This window comes from Protopterus annectens, chromosome 7.part0 (genome assembly GCF_019279795.1).
Source record: "Protopterus annectens isolate FY-2018-M chromosome 7.part0, PAN1.0, whole genome shotgun sequence".
NCBI lineage: Eukaryota > Metazoa > Chordata > Ceratodontiformes > Protopteridae > Protopterus > Protopterus annectens.
Genome location: NC_056739.1, coordinates 650234720 through 650260239, shown reverse-complemented (window position 1 = coordinate 650260239; position 25520 = coordinate 650234720). Strand labels below are relative to the sequence as shown.

At 42.7% G+C, this 25520-nt stretch overlaps 1 protein-coding gene across 3 annotated transcripts in view; it reads right to left on the bottom strand.

Moving 5' to 3' along the window:
- The window catches only part of HMG20A (high mobility group 20A), a 1114809-nt gene that overhangs the window by 920971 nt on the left and 168318 nt on the right, over positions 1-25520 (bottom strand). The window lies entirely within an intron of this gene.

The following is a 25520-nucleotide window of genomic DNA, read 5'->3' as shown; positions in this document are numbered from 1 at the left end:
CTCTGGTTACTTATTTTGAGAAAACCAATGCACAGAGCTCCAGCTAGATTGCAATGCGTGATGTTAAAACTGCAAAAGTGCAATTTCAGTATGATTTACAGAAAAGGCAATCTTCTTTATCTTGCTGATACTTTATCCAGACCACCCAGACAAACCAGTGACCAGCATGACAATGAAAAAGCTGATTTTGAAGTTATGGAAGTGAGACATTTTTCTTCCATATGTCTTGATGAGCTTAGAAATCACACAGCTTCTGATCCAATTCTCCAGAGGTTGAACCATTTTATCAGTCATGGATGGCCAGCAAAATAATCGTGTTTACTACTAGATGTGCTGCAGTATTTTCTTTACTGAGACAAGATTTTGATGGAAGATGGTATCATCATGAAAGGTCCAAAAGTGGTAATTACAAAATCCTTGCAATAACAGTATATTAAAATCTTGCATCAAAGGTCACTTGGGAACAGATTCTACCAAAAGAAGGGCGAAAGGACTAGTATTTTGGCCTTCTATGTCAAAAGATATTGAGAAGGAAATATCAGTTCATTCAATATGCAATGGTACTAAACCGCACCAACAAAAGGAACCACTTCAGCTGAAACAGATTCCTTAACTACCTAGGTCGACAGTAGCCACAGATATTTTCAAATGGAATGGTCAACATTATTTGGTATTAGTAGACTCTTATTCAAATTGGTTCGAGATAGACTTACCTCCTAACCTAACTTCCAGTACTGCTATTATAAAATTGAAGAGACATTTTTCTGTCCATGGTAGTCCGCACCAAGTAATTTCTGACAATGGTGCACAGTTTACAAGTCAACGTTCAAAAGATTTGTTGAGACATGGTTCATGTTACTAGTATCCACAATCAAACAGCTTGGCTGAACGTGCAGTTCAAAGTGTGAAACGGTTGTCAGAGAAATCCAAAATAGATAAAACCAATATTTTTCTCAATTTATTTAATCTCAAACATTCCTCAAGACAATTTACTTGGTTCACCTACTCGGAGATTGATGTCAAGACAAACCAGAACTACACTGCCTATGAGTAAGAATTTGTTGATTTCAAGTGCTAAAAACAACAAATCAGTAAAAGCTCAACTAATGAAACAGCATTTGTCACAGAATTTCCAATATGACAAAATCAGCAAACCTCTCAAACCATTAAAAGAAGGAGAGATGGTGAGTGTCTAAGGAAAAAACTTCAAAGACCAATACACGTAAGGTTCAGTTAAGGCACTTTAATTTACTTGCAGCAAGGAGACAAAAACATGCAAATACAAGGATTTGTCTAACTGCTAACAGGAAGTATGTTCATTCTTATACTATTTTACAAGACATGGCTTTCAAAGCTGACGTAATCAAACACAACTTTTAGCATTGTTCTACAGCAGATGTTACTTCAGATTTTCTGCTGACATGACTAGATTTGTGAGAAACTTTTCAGACAAACAACCTGGCCTTGGTGACCATTAATCCGTTTACAAGCATCTATTGTACAGTGTTACTTTTCAAGGTACTTTTCTAATACAGATACAAGCAAATGCTGATTGCAGTTCATATTTTCAAGCAGGCTTTGTACTAATTATCTGTAACTTCTACAGCTGTGTATTTTCTCATGGCACAGCGGAACTTCTTGTCTAAGTTTCATACAAGTAGTATTGTTCTATTCATTATTTTCCTAACGCAAGCAGAAATCACCTGCTTCTCAGTAAATTTCCAAGGTACAAGCAAGATTTTAGCTAACAGTACAAGGTCAGAAAACAACTGCAGTTTGCACAGATTTATGCAGTATGAAATAGAATAAATGTGTTAACTCTTTTCAAGCTCTAAATGCACTAAGCATATTGCTAATACACACATTAATACATATTTTTCTAACAGTGAGGATGCAGAGAGCAAAAGGTTTTGATCTAGTAGGACTTGTGAAACATCTATGTGTGGAACGGAGATCGTACATACATCACTGAATCACAAGGAATGGGAACGTAGGTGGAATTGGAAACACTTATTGCCAGTGTCCGAGCCAGTGTTATAGCATCTTGCCTGCAACTGAAACTACAATTCTCAGAGTACGCTATTGAATGTTCCTGTTCCAGAGAACAATTCATCTTCTGTTCCTGTTCCTGAAAGTGTCCCTGAAATTCCTAAGAGCATTCCCACCACTAAACCCAGTACTGATTATTATATAACGAGGTCAAGTCGTATTGGAAGACCTAATCCAAGAAACACAGCAACCTGGGCATGATAGTTATTTTTATGTCTTTATATACTTTTTTATGTGTATCTGATTGCCATTTTTCATTTGCATGACAAAATTATCAACAAGGGAAGATGTAGATAGTACAGTTGTGTACATCTACCATAAATGTAGATGTTCGAGTGTCTTCACTGTTGCAGTCAAGACTGTAGGGTTCTCCCCTACCGGCAGGCAGCCCCAGGTCGGCCAGAATCCCAAAGTCTGAGTCCGGCGTCGGCTGTTCAACCATGCTCCCTGACGTCAGAGCGCCAGGAGTACAAAGCTGACAGCCGACGCCATCTTCTCCAGTTTTTCTTGCCCCAGATGTCAGGAGTCCCAAAATGAAAAAGGTCCCATAACCTTTGCAAATACACCTCAAAAGAATGGTGAAAAAAGAAAATACACAAAGGTAAAAATAAGAGGGGACAGGAGGGAGGGAAACCCAGACTGCAACAGTGAAGACACTCTAACCTCTACATTTATGGTAGGTGTACACAACTGTACAATGTTCATCGTGTTTCACTGTTGCAGTCATGACTGTAGGGTAGAATCCCAAAGCTGAAAGAAAGGGAGGTGGTCATAAAGAGGAAGGGGCGGCTAAAAGGCCCTGCAAGACTGCAGAGGCAAAGCCTGCCCTAGACTTAGAGTAGAGGGGAAGTTTGTAGTGCTAAGAAAATGTATGCACCGAACTCCAAGTTGCAGTTTCCAAAATATCCTTGGTAGGAACTCCCCTGAGGAAGGCCGCAGAAGTGGCAGCAGCTCTGGTGGAATGAGTCCGTATACTCCCTGGGATTTGCTTTCCATGGTGAGAATAACAAAATCTGATTCCATGAGCGATCCATTTAGAAATGGTCTGTTTTGAAATGGCTTTACCTTGGGAACTGGAAGCATAAGAAACAAACAATTGTTCTGATTTTCTGATGTCCTTAGTTCTGTTCAGGTAAAAACGTAGCTGTCTGTGTACATCCAAGGAATGTAAGATCCTTTCCCCTTTATTTTGAGGAGTGGGGAAAAAAGTTGGTAAGTGTATAGTTTGATTTAAAACCACCTTAGGCATGAAGGTAGGATTAGTCCTCAAAGATACCCTGTCTTGATGAAAAATAATATAAGGTTCCACAGCCTTTAGAGCTTGTAATTCTGAAACTCTCCTGGCAGAGGTTAGGGCTAACAGGATGGCTGTCTTCCAAGATAAAAACTTGATGTCAGAAGCAGCAGGGGGCGCAAAAGGAGGCAAAGTTAGTTTAAGTTCTTAGCTCCTCTGAGAAACTGTCGCATGAGCTGGTGGGAAAAGATGGGAGGGTCTGTATTATAATGAGCAGAAATAGCAGAGGCATGTATTTTAATGGAAGAGAAAGAAAGACCCTTATGTAAGAGATCTGTCAAGTAAAGTAAAATTAAAGTAATGTTGGGAAGAAGAGGATCAGAATCCTGAGCCTGCATCCAGGAACAAAATCTTTTCCATTTTCCTGCATAAGATTTTCTAGTGCTAGGACGTCTGGCTTCCAAAATGACATCCATAACCTGCTTGGGCAGTAAAGAAGAAATCAAAGGCCCTGGATTAACCAGGCTGCCAGGTTGAGAGTTCTGACATGAGAGTGTAGAACCTGACCCTGATGTTAAGACAGAAGGTTCGGAGACTGAGGTAAAACCCAAGGGGGCTCCAGACATAGGTTTTTTAGAGTTGGATACCAAAACTGCCGAGGCCAATTTGGAGCCAGTAAGATGATCATCTTGGGCTTGTCCTGTTTTATCTTCAATAAAACCCGTGAAAGAAGAGGGAGAGGCAGAAAGGCATATCCCGAGAGGTTCCTCCAACTGAATGACAGGGCGTCCACTCTCCAAGCTTCTGTGTGGAAAATCCTGGTGCAAAAAGTCTGCAGCTGATGATTGAGATGGGATGCAAAGAGGTCTATGTGAGGAAATCCCCAGACTGCTGTTATCATCTTGAATATTTTGGTGTCCAGCATCCACTCGTGTGGATCCGAAAGATGTCTGCTCAGACTGTCTGCCAGGAAGTTTAGTTTCCCTGGTAGAAACTGAGCATGAAGATCCAGATTGCAAGATAGAGCTGTGTCCCATAGATCCATAGCTAGTCTGCAAAGGGAATAGGAATGAGATCCTCCTTGCTTGTTTATGTACCACATAACTGTGGTGTTGTCTGTCCGTATTAACAGTTGTCCTGGTTGTAAAAGATTCCTGAAGGCCAATAGAGCTTTCTGAACGGCTAACATTTCCTTTAAATTGATATGCAGGTGCTTCTGATCCTTTGTCCAAACGCCCTGCAAACAATTGCCCTGAAAATGGGCTCCCCAAGCATAATCTGAGGCGTCCGTGGTTAGAAGCAGACGGAAGGGCTTCCCTTTGTTTAGAGCACATGCCCTGGACCACCAAAGAAATTCCTTTTGAAGGCAAGGAAGAACGGGGATCAGTATGTCTAAACTGTGGCAATGCTGAGACCATACACTTTTTAGGTACCACTGTATTTTCCTCATGTGTAGTCTTGCATATGGTACGAGAAGGATGCAGGAGGCCATGTAACCCAAAGCCTGCAGGAATATCCTTGCAGATAGATGAGTTAAAGTTGCCAAAGTTCTGAAAGTTGAAGCCAACTGTAACTGTTTTTCGGATGTCAGAAATGCTATCTGGGTAGTGGTGTTTAGAAGTGCACCCAGAAAAGTTATCTGTTGCGATGGTGTCAAATTTGACTTTTTTATGTTTACAGAGAATCCCAGGAACTTGAGGAGGTTCTGTACAAATTCTAGATGCTGGAGTAAGACATCCTTGATGTCTGCCTGAATCAGACAATCGTCCAGATAAGGGTAAATTTGAATTCCCTTGAGTCTGCAGTAAGCCACTACTGGAGCCAGGCATTTGGTGAAGACCCTGGGCGCAGTAGATAATCCAAAGGGCAGCGTAGAGAATTGAAAGTGCCTCGATCCGGCTTTGAACCTGAGGTATTTTTTGTGATCCTGCCTGATGGGAATGTGTAAATATGCCTCCTTTAAATCCAAAGTTACCATCCATGCATTTTTGGACAGCATTGGAAGCAGCTGCTGTAGAGTAAGCATCTTGAATTTTGGAATCTCTAGAAAGGTGTTCAAGACCGACAGATCCAGAATGGGTCTCCATGAGTTTTGCTTCCTTGGGACTAGAAAAAGCCTTGAATAAAACCCTTTTCCCATCTCTGAAAGAGGAACCAGTTCTATGGCATTCATAGCCAAAAGAGTTTCCACCTGGTTTAAGGCCTCCGTCCATTGATGTTTTGCAAGGTCTGGCCATCCGCTTGGCCTTGGCAAGGTATGAAAATGGAATTTGTAACCTCGTAAAACCACATCCAAAACCCATTTGTCTTGGGTTATTTGAGTCCAATTTTGATAAAAAAGAGAGAGTTTTCCTCCGAGAGGGGCTTCCAGGGAAGAAGTTCCTGTAGCCCCACAGAGGGAGTCATTGAGTTTGTTTTCATTGAGATTGTGACCTGTCCTCTCCTCCCCTAGGGGTGGAAGCAGTCCACTGTCTTGGTCTAGAAGCAGCTTGTGATTGAGGCCTCCCTCTGGAACGTCTGTATCTACCCCTCTGAGGCCTGTCTGAAGTGGGAAAGGACCAATTTTTTGAAGGCCAATTCCTGCTAAATCTAGGAGGCTGTACTTGTAAGAAATCTTTAACTGGTTGCATTGATTTCGTCTTACCCTCCATCTTTTTAATCACCTCTTCAGCTTTCGATCCAAACAAAACATTAGGTGGAACAGGAGCATCCAATAATTTTGCCTTTACCTGTTCAGGTAAATTTTGTTCCTTTAGCCATGCATGCCTCCTAATGACTGTGCCAGAGGCCGCAGCCCTACAAGAAGCCTCCAAGGCATCAAATCCACAGTGTAAACCATGCTTCCCAACCTGTTCAGTGGCATGCAATAAATCATGTAATTCCTTATCCTCTGCACAGGCAGAAATGGAAGTAAGCTCTTGTTTTAAGACAGACAACAGAAATTGCTGGTATTTAAACATATGAAAAGTACAGTTTTGTACCTACCATAAATGCAGATGTCCGATAGGTATGCATCTGCAGTCATAACATATGGGTTGTCCTGCCTCAGGCAGCCCTTCGGTCGGCCGGATTCCAAAGTCTCGGTCTGGCCTCGGCTGATGTCGCACTTTCCCTAACGTCAGAGCTTCTGGGGTATAAAGGCATCAGCCGACGCCATTTTCCTCAGTGTTTCTTGCCCCAGATGCCAGGTGCCCTCTAGGAAGGCTAAATTTGGATAAATGTTGAAAGTTCCAAACAGTAGCAAACAATATATATATATATACATATATATATATATATATATATATATATATATATATATACAAACAAACAAATACACCATAATAGATTCCCCCAGCTAGCTGAAAGAGGGGTAAGCACCCTAGGAATACCACAGAGGGGAAGGAGGGTGGGTAATCCTGACTGCAGATGCATACCTATCGGACATCTACATTTATGGTAGGTACAAAACTGTACTATGTCCTTCAAGGATGCATCTGCAGTCATAACATATGGGTAGAATACCATAGCCAAACTGGGGGAGGAGGTACTAAGATAAGGATGGTGTAGTTAAGATCCCCTGTAAAACTGCAGTTGCAAAGCCTGCTCGGGATCTGGAGTATAAAGGTAGATTGTAATGCTTGGCAAATGTATGCACGCAGCTCCAAGTAGCAGCTTCTAAAATGTCCTTGGAAGCCACCCCTCGTAGGAAAGCTGTAGTGGTGGCTGTGGCTCTTGTGGAATGAGGCCTCATATTTTCAGGAGCTGTCTTTCCATGAAAAGAGTAGCAAAAGTGAATGCAATTTCCTATCCATTTTGAAATTGTTTGTTTGGAAATTGCTTTTCCTTGCACCCCAGTTGCATATGCTACAAAAAGTTGGTCAGTTTTTCCTGCTGGTTTTAGTTCTGTCCAGATAGTAGCGTAGTTGTCTGTGTACATCCAAGGTGTGCAATAGTTTTTCCCCGTTGTTCTGTGGGTTAGGGAAGAACGTAGGCAAATGAATAGCTTGGTTCAAGGATACCCTGGATACCATCTTTGGCATGAAAGTAGGATTGGTTCTCAGAGACACTCTATCCTGGTGAAAAATAAGGAAAGGCTGCACTGCCATTAATGCCTGTAACTCGGATACTCTTCTTGCTGAAGTGATTGCCAGAAGGAAAGCAGTTTTCCAGGATAAGAACTGTAAGTCTGCTGATGCTGCTGGTTCAAAAGGAGGTAGTGTCAATTTTTCCAGCACAAAATTGAGATCCCATGCAGGCAGAGGGGGTCTCCTTGGAGGTTTGACATTTTTGATCCCTCTTAAAAATTGTCTGAGAAGAGGGTGAGAGAAGATAGGAGGATCCATATTGTATTCTGCTGAAATTGCTGAAGCATGAATCTTAATGGAAGAGTAGGACAGGCCATTGTGGAACAATTCTGCTAAGTATTCTAGGATGTGTGCTAGGTTTGCCACTGTGACATCTGTACCCTTTGATGTGCTCCAAATGAGGAATCTCTTCCATTTAGCTGAGTATGTCTTCCTTGTGGAGGGTCTGCGAGCCTCCAGGATAATGTCCTTGACCCTCTGAGATAAGACAGTTTGGTTTGGTTTTAAGCAATTTTCCAGGCAGTTAGCTGCAGTGTTTTCAAGTTTGGATGCAGGGTCCTGAAATTGTTCTGCGTTAAAAGAAGAGGCCATAGGGGTAGAGGCCATGAGTTCGCCCGAGACATGCTTCTCAGTAGCGGATACCAGTGCTGCCTTGGCCAGTCCGGAGCTATTAGTATCACTTTTGGCTGTTCCTCCCTGATCTTCAGTAGAACCTTGTACATCAATGGGAGAGGTGGAAATGCATACACTGTTAGGGCATTCCAGCTGAAAGAGAGAGACTCCACCCTCCAAGCCTGTGGGTGGTATGTCCTTGAGCAGAATTTCTTCAGTTGGTGGTTGAGTGGGGAGGCGAACAGGTCTATCTCTGGCATTCCCCATTTCTTTGTTATGAGTTTGAAGATGTCTGGATGCAGCATCCATTCGTGAGCATCCGTGGTAGTTCTGCTTAAGCTGTCTGCTAGTGAATTCTCTTTTCCTGGTAAGAATTTGGCCTGCAGCTGTATATTGAGATTCAGGCCTAGATTCCACAGATCCATTGCCATCCGGCATAGAGGGTAGGAATGCGTGCCTCCCTGTTTGTTTATGTACCACATGACCGTGGTGTTGTCTGTCCTTATCAGCAGATGTCCTTGCTAGAGGAATGATTTGAATGCCTCGATTGCATGCTTCACTGCCAGCATCTCCTTTTGGTTTATGTGCAAGTTTAGCTGGTCTTGAGACCATAGGCCTTGGATACATTTGTCCTCCATGTGTGCTCCCCATCCTAGGTCTGAGGCGTCCGTGGTGATGGTCTGCCTTGATTGTGGTTTGTTGAAAGGCAACCCTCTGTTGGACTGGCAGGCCTGAGCCCACCACAGGAATTCCTTTTGAAGGCATGGAATGATTGGTATCATGGTTTCTAGACTGTGCCTGTGTTGAGACCATACATTCCTTAGGTACCATTGTAATTTCCTCATATGCAGCCTGGCATGCGGGATCAAGATTATGCAGGATGCCATGTAACCCAGGGCCTGCAGGACTTTCCTTGCAGTAAGCTGAGCTTGTCTTGTCAAAGTCATGAAGTAATCTGGAAGCTGCTTTTGTTTTTCTTCTGTGAGAAAAGCCATCTGAGTTATTGTGTCCAGATCCGCACCCAAATAGGTTATCCTTTGGGATGGCACTAGTCTTGACTTTTGGATGTTGACTGTGTATCCCAAGGCCTGTAACAGGTGTATGACATAGGCCAAATCCTTTATCAATTTTGTCTTGTTGTCCGCTTGTATTAGGCAGTCGTCCAGGTATGGGTAGATTTGAATTCCCTGAAGCCTGCAATGTGCAATTACTGATGCCAGGCATTTCATGAATACTCTGGGCGCAGTAGATAAGCCAAAGGGCAATGCTGAGAATTGATAATGCTCTGATCCTGCAAGAAATCTGAGGTGTCTTCTGCAATCTGGTCGGATAGGGACGTGCAGGTATGCCTCCTTGAGATCTAGAGTCACCAGCCAAGACTCCTTGCCCAACATGGGAAGAAGCTGCTGTAGGGTCAGCATTTTGAATTTTGGCACAATGAGATATGTGTTCAGTGCGGACAAGTCGAGAATAGGCCTCCATTGGTTTTCTTTTCTTGGTACAAGGAATAGTCTGGAGTAAAATCCTTGGCCTTGTTCCATAGATGGTACCCTTTCTATCGCTTTCATCTGAAGTAAATTGTTGATTTGTCTTAAAGCCTCTGGCTTCTGGTTTGGTGGAAGGTTTGGCATTCCGCTCCTTTTTGGTAAAGTGTGGAAGTGAAACCTGTATCCTTTGTCTATTGTTTGCAATGTCCATGTGTCCTTTGTAATGCAATGCCAGTTTTTTGAGAATAAAGCCAGCTTTCCGCCCAAGGGTGCTTCCAGTTGTTCCCTGGTAGGTGGAATCAGAGTCAAGTCATTGTGTCTGTCCTGTGGAAGTGGTTGTAGTTGCAGCTGAGGCACTACTCCTCTGGTTGGCAGGCTGCCACTGACGGCCCCTGTAGGCACCCTTTGATTGACCTCTGCCTCTTGGGCGTCTATTCCTGCCCCTCTGTGCTCTGGAGGTGTCTGGAAAGGACCAATTCTTTGAAGGCCAGTTTCTGCTGAACCTCGGAGGTTGAACCTGCAGAAAATCCTTTACTGTTTGCACAGATTTTGCTTTTTCTTCCACTTTCTTTAGAATCTCCTGTGCAGGGGAGTCAAATAAACTTTGCTTCTCCATTGGAGCATCTAGGAGTTTAGCCTTGACATGGTATGGCAAGGATTGCTCTTTTAGCCAGGCATGCCTACGAATTACTGCCCCAGTCATAGCTGATCTAAATGAAGCCTCCAGTGCATCATAGCCACATTTTAAGAAATGATTACTGACCTGCTGAGAGTTGTGTACCAAATCCTGAAGGGATTTACGGTCTAAAGGTTCAGGAGAAGAAAGCTTTTTATTCAGCTGATCTAACAAATATTCTTGGTACTGTATCATATGGAATTGACAGTTTAATGCCCTGGCAGAAAGAGTAGCAGATGTATAAACCTTTTTACCCCATCTCTCTAATGCTCTTGACTCTCTTTCAGAGGGTAGGGGTTTTGGCAGTGGCAGCTGCAACACCTTTGGGCCCTGAGAAATAGTTTCTGGGTCTGCAGCATGGGCTTTATACAGGTGGAAGTGAGAATCCGGGACCCTGTAATATCTGTCAGGTTTGGCAGGGGCTGGGGGAAGAGAATCAGGGCAGAACTGACATCATTATACACATCATCAATTACAGTTAGCACAGGTGGTATGGCTAAGGGCCTATGCTGGGGCAAATGTAAAAATGTCCTTAATCTTTTTCTAGAATCAGAAAAATCCTGACCCTGCCATTGAAAGTGTTCCCTCATTGAGTGCAAAGTCTCCCCAAAGGAAAATTTTTCAGGAGGGAGGCAAGGAATAGAGTCTTCTGCATCTGAATCCTCATAAGGCTTAATAGGCCCCTTCCTGATGGTCTGACAAATCAGATCCATCCGAGGAGTAATCAGAGGAGAGAGGTTCAGAGGGTTCAGTCCTAGGCCTTTTGTCAGGTGGAGGTTAGGAGGCCCTGTCTGGGTGAGGTTGGGAACCCCTAATCAAGGATATAAGGTCCTCAGCAAGACTGAGAATCTGAGAACTTGAGGAAGGCCTCTGAGAAGTAGATTTGGTAGGTAAAGCTTTTGAAATTTTGGCAGCTTTAGCCCTGGCGAAGGCCTTAATAGACATAGAAGCAGGGGGCCTAGCTGCCCCACGTGCAGGTGTAGAAATGTCCAATGGAATGGTGTCGGACAATTCTTGTGCGCTAGCATCGGTAGGGATTTCTGAAGCCGACTCAGCCGGGGCCTCTCTGGCCTCGGTTGTCGGAGGTATGATTTCGGTAGAAGTAAGAACCGAGGACTCGGTTTCAGCCGAAACCGAGACACTCGCGGTAGGCCTAATCGTGGTTTCAGCCGAAACCACTGGCTGCGAGTGTCGGTCCTTTTCCCTGCGTTTTTTGGCCATATGCATAGTCGGAGTCTCCGACGGCATTTTATATGCAAAAGCGGATCCGAAAAACTCTTCTGTAAACTCCGACCGATGTCTGAGAGTCCGTCGGTTGAAGGAAGCACAGGCTAAACAAGCTGATACGTTGTGGTCTGGGCCTAAGCAAGGAAGGCAGTAAGAATGGAAATCCTTATGAGGTATTTGTTTCCCACAAGTTAAACAATTATTTACTTTGTCTGACATCGGCTGAGGCAAGAAAGAGTCCCCAACGGGGTACTTAGCTTTTTTCGAAGTCTTCGGTAGCTGAAATCTCTGGATCTGCCCGACCGGCACTTGCAAACAGCTTCTGCTTCGGGCACCGCGCGGCAAGAAAGACTGAGGAAAATGGCGTTGGCTGATGCCTTCATACCCCAGAAACTCTGACGTCGGGGAAAGTGCGACATCAGCCGAGGCCAGACCCAGACTTTGGAATCCGGCCGACCGAAGGGCTGCCTGAGGCAGGACAACCCATATGTTATGACTGCAGATGCATCCTTGAAGGACATCTGACAGTTTAAAGCCCTAATGGACAAAGTAGCAGAAGTGTACACCTTTTTGCCCCATCTTTCTAAGGATCGAGAATCCTTTTCAGAAGGAGTAGGATTTTTGGCAGAAGTGGCCTTAGCTCCCTTAGCTCCCTCAGAAATGGTTTCAGGGTCAGCAGAAGGGTTCTTGTATAAAAACTGATGGGAATCAGGAACCCTGTAATATCTATCAGGCTTCACAGGAGCAGGAGGAAAAGAGTCAGGGGTTAAGTTAGCCTCCGAAAAGGCATCATCCACAATATCCAAAACAGGAGGAATAGCCAGGGGTCTATGCTGGGGAAGAAGAAGAAATTCCCTCAGCCTTTTCTTGGATTCCGAATACTCCTGTCCTTCCCAGTGGAAATGTTCCCTCATTTCATGCAAAGTTTCCCCAAAGGAGAAATCCTCAGGGGGAGAAGCTGAAGGAATGGATTCTTCAGCATCAGAATCCTCATAAGGAGGAAAAGAATAATCCTGATCAGAAGAAGAAACTGAGGAAACAGAAGCCTGATCAGAGGAATCATAAGAAACATCCTGTCTTGGCCTTTTGTCTGGAGGGGGATGAGAACCCCTAATCATAGTAAGTAAATCCTCCGACATCTTGAGTAACTGTTTCTGTGACTTGGGAGCTGGTTCAGAAGAAGCCTGTGTAGAAGTCTTTGATTTTGAAGGAGTCTTTGCCTTTGTTTTTGGCTTTGCCTTTATTAGTAGCTGAGTAGGCCTGAAAATCTCTTCGGAAGCCGGTACCTGCACAGCGGCTCGGCTCCGGACCCATCCGAAGGAGCATTGTCCGAAGGTCCTGCAACAGAAATATTTAAAGGCCTGGTTGGCTCCTCATGAGAGTCCGTTTCGGCCGTCGGTTCTGAAATGGCCGATGACAGGGGCTGCAAAAGTGCCTCACTGATGACGGCCGAACCTGAAGCTGGCTCCGCTTGTGCGCTATCATCAGATTTGGACCTCGGAGGCCTGTCTTTATCCTTGCGACGTTTATGAACTCCGGTAGCCGGGACCGTATCAGACGACATTTTGTAGTTAAAGCGCCTACCGAAGTAATGAAAAGCAAAATCGTACCTTCGCTTAATTGTACGTTGATTGAATCTAGCACAAAACCGACAACTAGCTATGTCGTGGTCAGGGCCCAAGCAAGGAATACAGTAAGAATGAAAATCCTTATGAGGTATTTGCTTCCCACATGAAATACAATTATTAACTTTTTCTGACATCGGAGTGGAGCAAGAAAAAAGTTTCCCCAACGGGGTACTTAGCTTTGAGTGGAGAAGAAAGTCTTCGGACCGAAGTATATCAATAAAATTTCATCAGGAGTCCGCCGACCGGCAAATGTGAACTGCTATCACCGCACGGCAAGAAAGACTGGAGAAGATGGCGTCTGCTGTCAGCTTTGTACTCCTGGCGCTCTGACGTCAGGGAGCATGGTTGAACAGCCAATGCCGAACCCAACCTTTGGGATTCTGGCCGACCTGGGGCTGCCTGCCGGCAGGGGAGAACCCTACAGTCATGACTGCAACAGTGAAACACGATGAACATCACAGTGTATTTGTTGTACCTTTAAAGCCACTGTAGTTCGTGAGCACATGCATATAAGTACATGCAGAGTGCCATTTTGTGTAAGCAGCTAGAATGAAAGCATGTATGTGTGCAGCAGTCGGTCAGTTAGCTAGTTCATTTAAGTTTTATGTTCCAGTCATCCATCCTGATGTGTTTGTGTGTAATAAACATCATTAAAACACCCAAGCCTTATCATCTTATTTGACTACACAAGATAAGCGACAGGGAAGACATACAGAGACTGCACAGAAGGCACCCCAGCCACGAATCAAACCAGAGACCCTCTTGCTGTGAGTTGACAATACTAACCACTGTGCCACCCAGCTATAAAGAGTAATCTGCCATAGTTTTATAACTGTCAAATGGCTATTCATCATTGTTGTAACATTGTGTATACAACTTTAATAATACACTTATAAGCATATGCTTGTGTGAGTAAATCTCAATATTATAATTGATAAACTACTCTTATGTAAAAATAACACAATACTTTAGTTAGTAATTAGTACTACATTACTTTTTTAGAAAAGGAATAAGTAATAGTAATATATTACTTTCACTAAAAAGTAACTAGTATTAGTAACTTACTACTTTTATAAGTAACTAGCACAACACTGTCGGTACATGATCTGCAACAGTTTTTTGGAAGGGTTTCAAAAGATTTCAATGAAAAACCATCACTTTTGAAATCCCACCCCTTCAATTATTTAAATTTATTGGCCATCCTACAGTATTTCATAGTACCAAAATACAAAAGTAACCACCCCTTTCAGTCCATCTTGCTGTTTTAAAAATAGTAACTCTCCACTAAACCTTAACTTTTTAAACAGGTAAAACTCAAGTTACCTACTTTCATATCTAACTTCTCTAGTGCACACTGCAGAGTGCATTCTTTTCAATCTTACCTTTAAGCATCCCTGTTACTAGCACTTTCTCTAATACCTAAAAACATCATCTCTACTTGACTCCAAGTAGACTTTTCTCTATCTGTTAAACCTAGCACTTGCTCCTACAGTACTTATCACCTTGATACGGCACTCTTATAGATAGCACCCCAAAAAGGCAAACTCCCATTTCTCGGTCACCCACGTCCCCGAATCTCTTTTAAAGTTTTTGTCTAGTCCTTCTAGCATGTTGAGGGATCAGTTGCTAGTGTCCTCTCCTGCTCAGCTGGTGAACCTGGGAATATTGAGGCAATGTTACAATTGCCTCATGTACACAGACAACCCTCTCCTCCTCCCACAAAACACAAATACATGTGAGAGATGCAACTATACGGCCAAACTGGAGGCTGAGCTCTCTCAACATAGGACTGGCAAGACCAGTCAGGAGGAGAAGGTTACCACACACACTATAGACCCAGTCTCACATAGTACCATCACAACCTCAAATCATACACATAAACACACAAAGACATACTTTCGGCTCTGATCAAAATCTACCAAAACAGCAGAGGCCACCAAAGCAGACACCCAAACAACCACCACCTCAGAACACAACACCTGCAACACATAGACCTCACAGTCAGAGTGTCAAACAGTCACAGCCCTTAAGGCCAAACATAATGCCAGACACACTAGTCATTGGTGACTCCATAGTCAGACACACTGACGCCGCTCACCAGACTGAGTAAGGAGAAGGTCACAGTAAGCTGCCTGTCGGCGCTAGAATCCGCCACATAACGCAAGCACTCAGGTCTCTCAACAGCAGGTACAAATACGACTCAGTCATTGTCCACGCTGGTGTAAACGACCTGAGACGCACCTCCTTGGACTACATGAAAAGAGACATTGAGGAGCTCTCTGATTATGTAGCCCAGGCAGGTATGACCCTGACCTTGAGCAGTATCCTACCTTCACCAAGAATGATGCCACAATACAGAGATAAGATGATCAGCTTTAACAATTGGCTTAAACTCTGGTGTCATTCAAAGGGGATCCAATGTCTGTCTGCCTGGGATGACATGCTGGACAAGCCACGCTGCTTCGCAAGGGACGGCTTGCACCTGTCACCCTGGGATTCGGATATTGGCAAAGGCTCTTGCCACCCCATAGTGCCTTTTTTAGGGAAGCCTGAAATTGTAAACCTACCACCCTAGAACACAAAAAAGGAAAAAAACTAAGGGTAATGCTGCTCAATGCCAGAAGTCTAAATCTCAAAATGCACGCACTCGATGCCCTTCTCAGTATGGAGAACATCGATGTCTGTGCAGTGACAGAAACCTGGTTCAAGGCTCCTGAGAGCACCCCAGCACTATCAGGTTTTACCTCTTATCATGCGTTCCGGCCCCAAAATCCGGACAATACCAAGAAAGGAGGGGTATCCATATTCATCAAAGACACCCACACCTCAAGACTGGTGGCAACGCACGATGCATCGGAGACCATCCAGGTGCAATTAACCATAGGCAAGACTGCTCTGCAAATTGTAGCATGTTACAGGCCACCCTCACAAACTCAGGAACCTCACATGGCCTTCCTGAAAACACTAGAGGATAAATGTATCACCAAACACCATCATACTAGGTGACTTCAATTACCCTAATATAGACTGGGAACACTACTCAAGCCCAAACACCCTAGCCCAAAAGTTCCTGGAATTCATAAACTCAAATGCCATGGAACAACTAGTCACCATCCCCACAAGAGGAGAAAACATACTTGATCTCATCATCACGAACATGGGAGCACAATGTTCAACACCGAAGTATACCCCTCACTGGTGAGATCAGATCACAAACTAATCTCGCTGGAGGTCCTCATCCCACCCCCACCTGAAATAAAAAAGACCACAGTAAAGAACTTCTCGAAAGCCGACTTCACACTTCTAAAGACTAGTGTGGTCTCCTTTAAGGCCCCCGAGCCGGCGGAAAACAGTATTCAAGCCGCTGAATCACTTACAAATGCCTTCTACCAGCACCTGCAGGACTGCATGGATAAGGCAATCCCAAGCAAAACAAAGACTCTTTGTACCAAAGGCAAGCGTCCAGTCTGGTGGACCCCAGCCATAAACAAACTCTACAACAAAAGGAGGAAGCTACTACAAGATAGAGCAAAATCCTTAAAAGGTAAGACACCCTTGATCACTATAAGTAAAAAACTAAGAGCTCTCATAAAATCATCCAAAGCAAATTTTGAGAGAAAAATAGCTAAAGACTCAAAAGACAATCATAAGGCCTTCTTTAGCTATGTTAGAAACCTGGGAGGAAACTCCCAGATATGCTCAGAACTAGTTCAAAATGATGTGAAGATTACTGATCCTACAGACATTGCCAACATACTGGCTGACAGGTTCAGTGCAAACTTCTCCCCTCCCCAAAAGGAGAGATATTTATACCAAGCGATTGCAGCCCCCAAACATCTCCAACGCCCAAGTGAGAACTGCTCTCTCCAAAGCAAAAACACAGCATCCATGGGACCTGATGGTGTCCCCGGCTGTGTGCTCCACTTAACTCAACGAGGAATTAAACCCACAACTAGGACAGCTGTTTAATCATAGTCTTACCTCTGGATACGCACTCAGGAGTGGCGCACTGCAACTGTGGTCCCACTTCACAAAGGCGGTGCCTCCACCGACCCTGGAAATTACCGCCCATTAGCTTGACAAGCCTTATCTGCAAAGCCATGGAGAGGATCATAATGGACCTCATAAATAAAGACATAGGGAATTTGCAGACTTTGGATCCATCCCAGTTTGGCTTTGTCAAAGGCAGATCATGCCTTCTAAACTTGGTTGACTTTTTCAAACAGTCACCAAAGCCATTGATGAGGAAAGGCAGTCCATACAGCCTACCTCGATCTGGCGAAGGCCTTCGATACAATACCCCACTCGGGTATCATTGAAAAACTCATCAGCTTAAATGTTAACCCATACATCACAAGATGGGTTGCAAACTGGCTGAGTGACAGAACCCACAGGGTCAGAGTTGCTTGCGCCATGTCAGACTCAAAGCCTGTCACAAGTGGTGTACCACAGGGCTCAGTTCTGGGCCCACTCTTGGTTGGCATCTACTTTTCAAGTACAAGCAAACACAGGAGGGTTATGGCTGACAAAGTTTGCAGATGACTGCAAACTGGGCGCCATAGTAGAAAACACATCTGACACAGATATCCTTCAGAAGGGTCTCACAGAAATGGATGACTGGTGCCAGAGCCATGGCCTAAAGTTAAATGCCAAAAAATGCATAGTCATACCCTTCGGGAAAAACAAGGTTACCCCTAGCTACCAAATAGGTGGCAATCCACTGAGCACAGAAGAAGTTATCAGGGACCTGGGGACCCAGGTTGATAGTAGTCTGTCATTCGACACCCATGTAGCTAAAGTAGTTAGGAAGACCTTCTACATTGCCCACCTTATCATGAAGGGATTCTCATCTAGATCAAGGGAGGTCATAGTCTCCCTATACTCATCACTCATCAGACCAATGATTGAGTACAATGCCCCATTCGGAATGTATCTGACCCGACACTTGCAGCAGCTGGAGAGGCCACAAAAGTTCCTCACCAAAAGGATAAAGGGTCTCAAACATCTGTCCTATGCTGCCCGACTGAAAGAACTCCAGCTCTATTCAGTCGCCACCGCTTGCTCAGAGGTGACCTTTGCCTAACATACAAGGCCATGTCAAACCCAGATTTGATGAATATGCTTCACCTCAAAAATCTAGATCCGTCAGAGCCACAAGGGCGGGAGACTTAAACCTCGACACGGCTATTAATAGGACGTGCTGGAGGGATAGATTCATCACCCAAAGACTCCCTATGCTGTGGAATAAAATCCCGGTATATGTGAGGCAGAGCACCTCGCTGGCCTTGTTCAAGAGAAATCTTGACCAATGGATGGGAGATCGCAGATATACCCCAGGGATTACCTCAGTGTCACTGCTCAACAGAGGCACAGCAAAATAATGGGTATAGTTCCCCATACTAAAGGGGTGGCGTAAGCCACAAAACTATGGGCTAGGCTTGTAAATGCCCTCGGGCAGATAGGTTCATAGGTTCATACTAGGCTATGTACATGTTCCGATGAAATATAATTTTGATCCAGTCTAGGCCAGTTATTTTACATCAGAGAATAGTATACACATTTTATCTGGATTCCTACTGCTGAATTCCATCTTCCACATCAAACATTGTCATATAATTTATCTCTCTTCAAAAGTCTACCCTTTTTTGTTATGTTTTTCCTTCTAGGCCTCCCTGATACATCCTCACTACTGCAAATCAGTTCTTCCAACTTGGATCCCAATTGCTCTGACCTCTGCAAGGAAACATGTTTTCCATGTTAAGAATCTCAAAACAGCCTGATGAGCTGGTTCTTATAGAACAAAAGTTAGTTTTTCTAAGAGAAGTCACCCATTTCCTAAGGCTTTTTATGTAGCACCCCTTTCAAAAATATTTTCATATAAGGTTACATAGAGGGGTATCCATGGGCAGATATGCTGAATGGCAGATAAATGAACCTTGAATTAGGAATAATACCGGTCATCGGATAGCAACTCACAACAGAACCAGAAAAACAAAATGGGTGCTGGTTCTTTTCTTAAGACCAACTTAAAAACCTTTTCCATTTACTAATGTATGACTTCATACTAACAGCCTTTTTGCCTCTATTAATACCTGATGCATGGCCTCAGAAATAAGAAAGTGACTACAAGGTTTTACAATTCAATCATCCAGGCAGTCGGTTTTAGTTGTTTGGGATTGTGATGTATCAAACACTCATTTGTGTGACTAAATCCAGTCTAAGAAAGCCTGAGGTAACTGTCCCTTGCAATTTCTAAAAGGAGAATCACTGTTGCATGAGCTAGAAAGGAGTAACTGCAATGATCTCTGAGGGATCCTGAATCTTCAGAATGACCCTGGATATTAGTGAGAAAGGTTGAAAAACATAGGGGAAAGAAAATGCAACCGTTTTTTTTTAGGACTTCTTGCATGGTGTCCTGGAGCAAAATATTGCCAACTGACTGCTGTGAGTGGAGGGAAAACAGATACATTTGAGGTACTCAGCACAGCTGGATGAATTCCTGGAAGACCACCCCCGATTCAAACTGGGGCTGTTTTGGGCCTGCTTAGCTCATCTGCCATACAATTTTGCTCTGACTGTATGCACGAGTGAGATTGTGATAAAAAGCCATATCTGAGGCTACCATAGCTAGTCTGCACAGAGGGTAAGATTTGGTCTCCCTTGCTTGTTTATGTAACACATTACCAAGGTGTTGTGTGAACACTTTGAGAGAAGCGAGAGCATTTATAAGAGCTAAAATTTGTTTGTACCAAAGACTTGGAACAAAGTACAAAGCTTCTGTTCACAAGTCGCTGAACATGACACTAAAAAGGTAAAGACCATTCTAGCTAGATGGAATTTATTCTATTGGAGTTAGACCAAAGATTTATTTTAATTAACATTTGTTAACCAGGAAAGTCAGACTTGGACCGAAGACAATTTTCAGCGAAGGCCTAGGGAGAAACGCAGGGAGGACATGCAGACTCCGCACAGAGGGCACTCCAGTCGAGAATCAAACCAGGGAACCTCTTGCTGTGAGGTGATGATGCTACTGCTGCACCACTGTGCCGTCCAAGATGTGTGGCATTAGCCTCTTAGGTTAACCCACTGTGCCACCATTTTTTCAGGCATTACTGTGAAAAATCCCAACCTTGTTCCTCACAAAAACGAAAAGAAACTTCAGACGGGATGGCACTTCACCTTAGAATAAGTTGAGAAAGCATGGTTGTTCAAGCTACATTAAACCATAACAACAGATATTCAAATACTTTACTGCCAAAGTAGCCTATGGGGTTCTATCCTGCCAAGGATACAGCAACCTGCCAGCTTCCAAAAGCTTTTTCTGGTAGTTCATTTTGTGGAAATTACCTCTCTCCTTTTTTTTCTTTTCTTTTATTACAGGAGTTGCTTCAGTAATGTTCTGTTGGAGAATTGAAGTTTTAGAAGGGCTGTGTGCTGTTTAGGTGCAGCACAGAAAAAAAAAAACTTTTTCTTGAAAACATTTTCCTACTTGGATAGCCTCTCCCATTTCAAGAAAAAAACTGAAGGATCATTTGACAAAATTGAATGTGGTTCAGAGATCTGGTTAAATTTATCAAACTGCACATGCCATTTCTACAGAACTCAACCTCATACTGCTTTATATGTCAAGAGGAATACCCATAACACTCGTACTACAGAATCTGCACTTGCAAATAATTACATTCAGAACCGTTAGAGTTGCTATGATGCTGCTAGAATTTTGTACAGATTATGCCTGCTTTTTCCTCCTTAGTCAAATACTGTCTCTTGTATGCAACTGCTCTCTGCATTTTTGTATTGTCATATGACACAAGAAATGGTCTTGCACCATCCCAAAATGGTTACTTGCATTGCTGCTGGGGTCTTTTCATTGTAGGATCATTGTGAGTAGGGATAAACTAGGTATTTGAATGGAGTAGTCTGGGTTCTGTTTGAATTCACTTAACCAAAGAATACTGAAATCCCATTCAAACATTATTTTCCATCTTAGTTTGACACCACTTAATGCAGAAGAATGGAGGTTTATAAATTCCCCTGGATTACAACTACTATGCATAAAAGGAATCCTCTGTGGAAAGCATATCATAATGACAAACCTCCCACTCTTAACCCCTCTATGGTTGCAGTTATACTATAAACCTTACAAAACCATCTTAAGTAGCATGGAATCTACAGGAGCAGAAACTCGTACCTGCAACATTCATCAATTTTAAAATATCATTTGGTGACAAATTAAAATATAATTACTTCATTTTCCCCACAAACTCCTATGCAACAAATTTTCTCCACCCTAAGTTTATCACTACATTGGTATAAACGCCAGCAAAATTGTTGGACCTAGCAAAAAATGTCAGCTACAAAACCAACACCAAAACTAAAGACAGAACTACACTCTACTTCCCATACATTGACCTAAACTCTATATTGATACAGTGTGTGCTACTCAGTGATATCACGTCCTTTAAAATACTACCTGATCATTGTTTGTTTGCTATAAATGTACCACCACTTAAAATTATTCATGCTCATCAATTTTTACAATAAAAAAGACAAAAACCTACACTTCCTAGTTGTACAATTATCTATGGATCAATATACACACATATATGTTTATACATTTTTAAGTTACACTTTACTTGTTCTTTATTGATGTTTGCTCCCTACTTAGTTTACACTCTCTCATCCCTCCTCCCTCTTTCTTCCTCAAAATCTGACCCTACACTCCCTGCTCTAGGTTTATCTTATAGATACAGTCTTCTTCTGTTTACAGATTTCAGAGCACTGACCGGATCCCATGCTTAATCTAAACTTATTACTGTTATTTTTAGCTGTAATGTTAATTCTTGCATTACTACTTTAACTTTTAAATAACTACATCAGTGCCACACTACTGTAATTTTTTTTGCACTGTAAATTTCAAACTAGTATTTTTCCATTTGTGTTTTAACTTGCAGCTTTAGCCTTTAACTTGTTTACATATACATATCAAATCACATCATGTTAGACTACTGTTAAAAGTTAACTTTTTTCTTTTTTCCTGGGTTCCCCTAAAAAGAAGCTCTGTCTAGTACAGTCAACCCAATTAAAAATGCAATAATTGAAGTAAAAAACTGCTGCATCAAAGTCAAAATGAAGGAGAGAGGACCAGTCAATTTGCATAAGGACAGGAATCAATATGACTCTGGCGAAGGAATGGTGGATTGTGCTTTATTCGGGGACAAAAATGCACAGACTAGACAATAGTGACTGACTGGGTCAGTTATGATTCCAGAATTGAGGACTTTCCAGAACTTGGTGACATCACCCAAACCAAAAGTTCTCTCCCATCTGAAAATCTATACCTGGTTGTAAAAATTAAGATTTCACCGAGAACAAAAAGCTTCTTGAACTGCCTATATTACAGTCTCCTAGAATTCACAGTTCAGAAAGTACATTATTGTATAATCATTTAAACATTTGAAGAGCACTTGTTAAATAACCGGTTATCTTCACTGCCTCCATTCCCAGACTCAATAATGTATGTTGTATCTGAACAAGATATTACTTTAGCATAGCTGTACTATAACTAGTATTGTCCAAGGGCTCATACATCACATCACCATAAAATGCACATTATTTACCCCTCCTCCCTCTCCCACACAAAAATTTCCTTAACTAATATTTTATTTAATTCCTAGCCAGTATCACCCCTAAATTTAAAGCACAGAGCTACACTCTCCTCTTTCTAGCTGTTACGTCTGCGACTCTATAACAGGGTCCTTCAGACATACTGCCATAGAACTCAACTCTAGCATCTACACTTCAGCTTTCCACTACAGCAAACTTTAAGCATTTCTTCAACGACTTATTTTAACTACAACACAAATCTCGAGCTACTTATCAATAGCTATAGGCAGCTGTAACCCGTTCCATTCGCCCTCATTGCACTCAGGGTCACTTTGCTCCCCTACCCACATTTCCCACCCACCCCCACTACTCCTGCTTTTATACCTGCATGGACTCCTCCCACAAACTCAAACATCTATCACACTCCCCCAGATTTCATTAGTAGTTTGATTGCAGGTGAGAAAATTAATCAAAAGACACGCCAAATTACTATCCCACCTACACCTTCCAATCCACTAGATAATCTGCCAAACCTCAACCTTCTCACAAACCTATTAAATTACACACACTGAAAAGTACACACAATTTTCCAACTACACTATATTATCCATTATATCTCAGACTTAACCACACCATCAGATAGGTTTCTTTTATCCTAACCACTTACTCTCAATCATTAATCTAACTACAGCTATATAATCACAAATCCCCACACAGCACTACATATCAGTAACCTACACTAACAATCATCCTTATAAACAAACCAGTTTCTCATACATCTCCTCTCAACTTTTTAGCTATACTCTCTCATATATATCTCACTCCCCAAATTTGACTCCATCTCACTCAATAAACAGCAGTTTATACACATTTCCACTACCTCTGATAAAAAACAGGTTTCCCTGTATTCCAACCTCATCTCCTTTCTACTTTAAAGTGCAGACATGCATCCTAACCCAGTTCCAGTTTTAAATCATAATCCAAATATCAACCCTAAAAACCTACCTAAAGCACAGGCCTAAAGCAGATGCCCTACGCTGACCGCCTTAAAAAACTCCAGCTATACTCTGTCGCATATAGTCTACTCAGAGGCGATCTCTGCTTAACATACAAGGCCATGTCAAACCCAGAGCTGTTGGACATGCTACACTTAAAGAAATCCCAATCCCTCAGAGCTACACGCTCCAGGGATCTAAACCTTGTCATCACAATAAACAAAACATGCTGGAGGGATAGGTTCCTGACCCAGAGACTCCCCAGACTCTGGAATAGATTGCCCATACATGTCAAGCAGAGTGCCTCTTTGGACCTCTTCAAGAGGAACCTTGACGTTTGGATGGGAGAAAGGAAATTCACCCCAGGGATCACGTCAGTCGCCCTGCTAGACAGGGGTCCAGGAAAGTAAATAATGTGGGAAGAAATAGCCAGGGAATTGTTATGGCTAGGCTTGTATAGGCCCTAGGGCTGATAGCCTAGTACCAACCTATGAACCTATGAACCTATGAACCTACATATTATAACATGGAACCAAGGAGCATATGTAACAAAATAACCCCACTGCATGTATGGGTGCATCACAATAAACCAGACATATTAGCCCTGACTGAAACATAGATGCACCTCAATGTAAAAAAAAAATACCCCCTAACTTTGCCATTGCTAGACTAGACAGATCCAAAAAGAAAAGTGGAAGGATAGCCCTTCTTTATCCCTCAGCGTATAACACTATAAATACCAAACTTCTCCCATGCCGAGATACTGATATCCTTCCTGAACCTTAACACAGCTAAAACAATCTACATCATAATAGTACATATTCTAGCAGGTCACAATATTCCTGTCCTGGAATATATACTATCCTGGACATACCAAAACAACCCATCACGAGACAATCACCCTAGGAGCCATAAATATTGACTGCCATTTCACTGAATGCAAATCCACCCCCCCCAAGTATTATCAAACTTTATGGTTTCTCCCAGCTAATCAAATGTCCAACTCATTACAGCAAAGATTGCACTCACCATTCCGCTCTAAAATGGATTCTAGTATATCATCCAACCAACTTTCCCTCTTCTGGTACACCGTTTCCCTTAGTGACCACCTACCCACATTTGCCATTATAGCCAACACACAACTAAAAACAAATACTCTGAAAGCAGTCAGAAATAAAACCATCTTGAGTCCAGATAAATTAAATGACACCCCATAAACTGCTACCACTAAATGATGCAGTGCAGTATTTCAATACCGCATTCCTATACATACTCGATACCACGGCCCCACACATACAAAAAGAATACAGCCCCATGGCTTACTAAAGACTGTAAAGACCCGATGAAACAAAGAGACAGCCTGGAACACCTGGAAACTTAATAAAACAGAACAAAATCTCATCCACTTCAAAAAAAACTCAACAACGTTACAAGACTAGTAAATAAAACTAAGACATCTTATGACTCACAACTTCAACTCCAACACCAAAGCAACCCCAAGAAATTCGGACACTCAATATCAACCCTTCTCAACCCAGGCACCAATAAAGAACATTCCCCATCACCAGATGCCCCACCATCACAAATAGCCAAAAACTTTAACAAGCACTTCATAAAAACCACAGCAGACCTGTTAACCAATAACCCCAACACTCAACCCCCTCCCAGCCATCCACCAATATAAAAACCAGCAACACCTCATCATCTAGCTCTGACCCTACCTTAAACAACTCACAATCTACATAGTGATAACCAAATCTGGTTTGAATTTCAGCCCAAACCCACAGCTACCATAGAGAGAGACTGCTACTAAAACTAAAATCCTGCTCCACCTCAGCAGACAATCTTCCACCACAGTAATTAAACCTACTGCCAACTCAGTTGCGAACTCAATTAGTATTCTAATAAATGGATCTCTGTCTGAATCTCTAGTGCCATC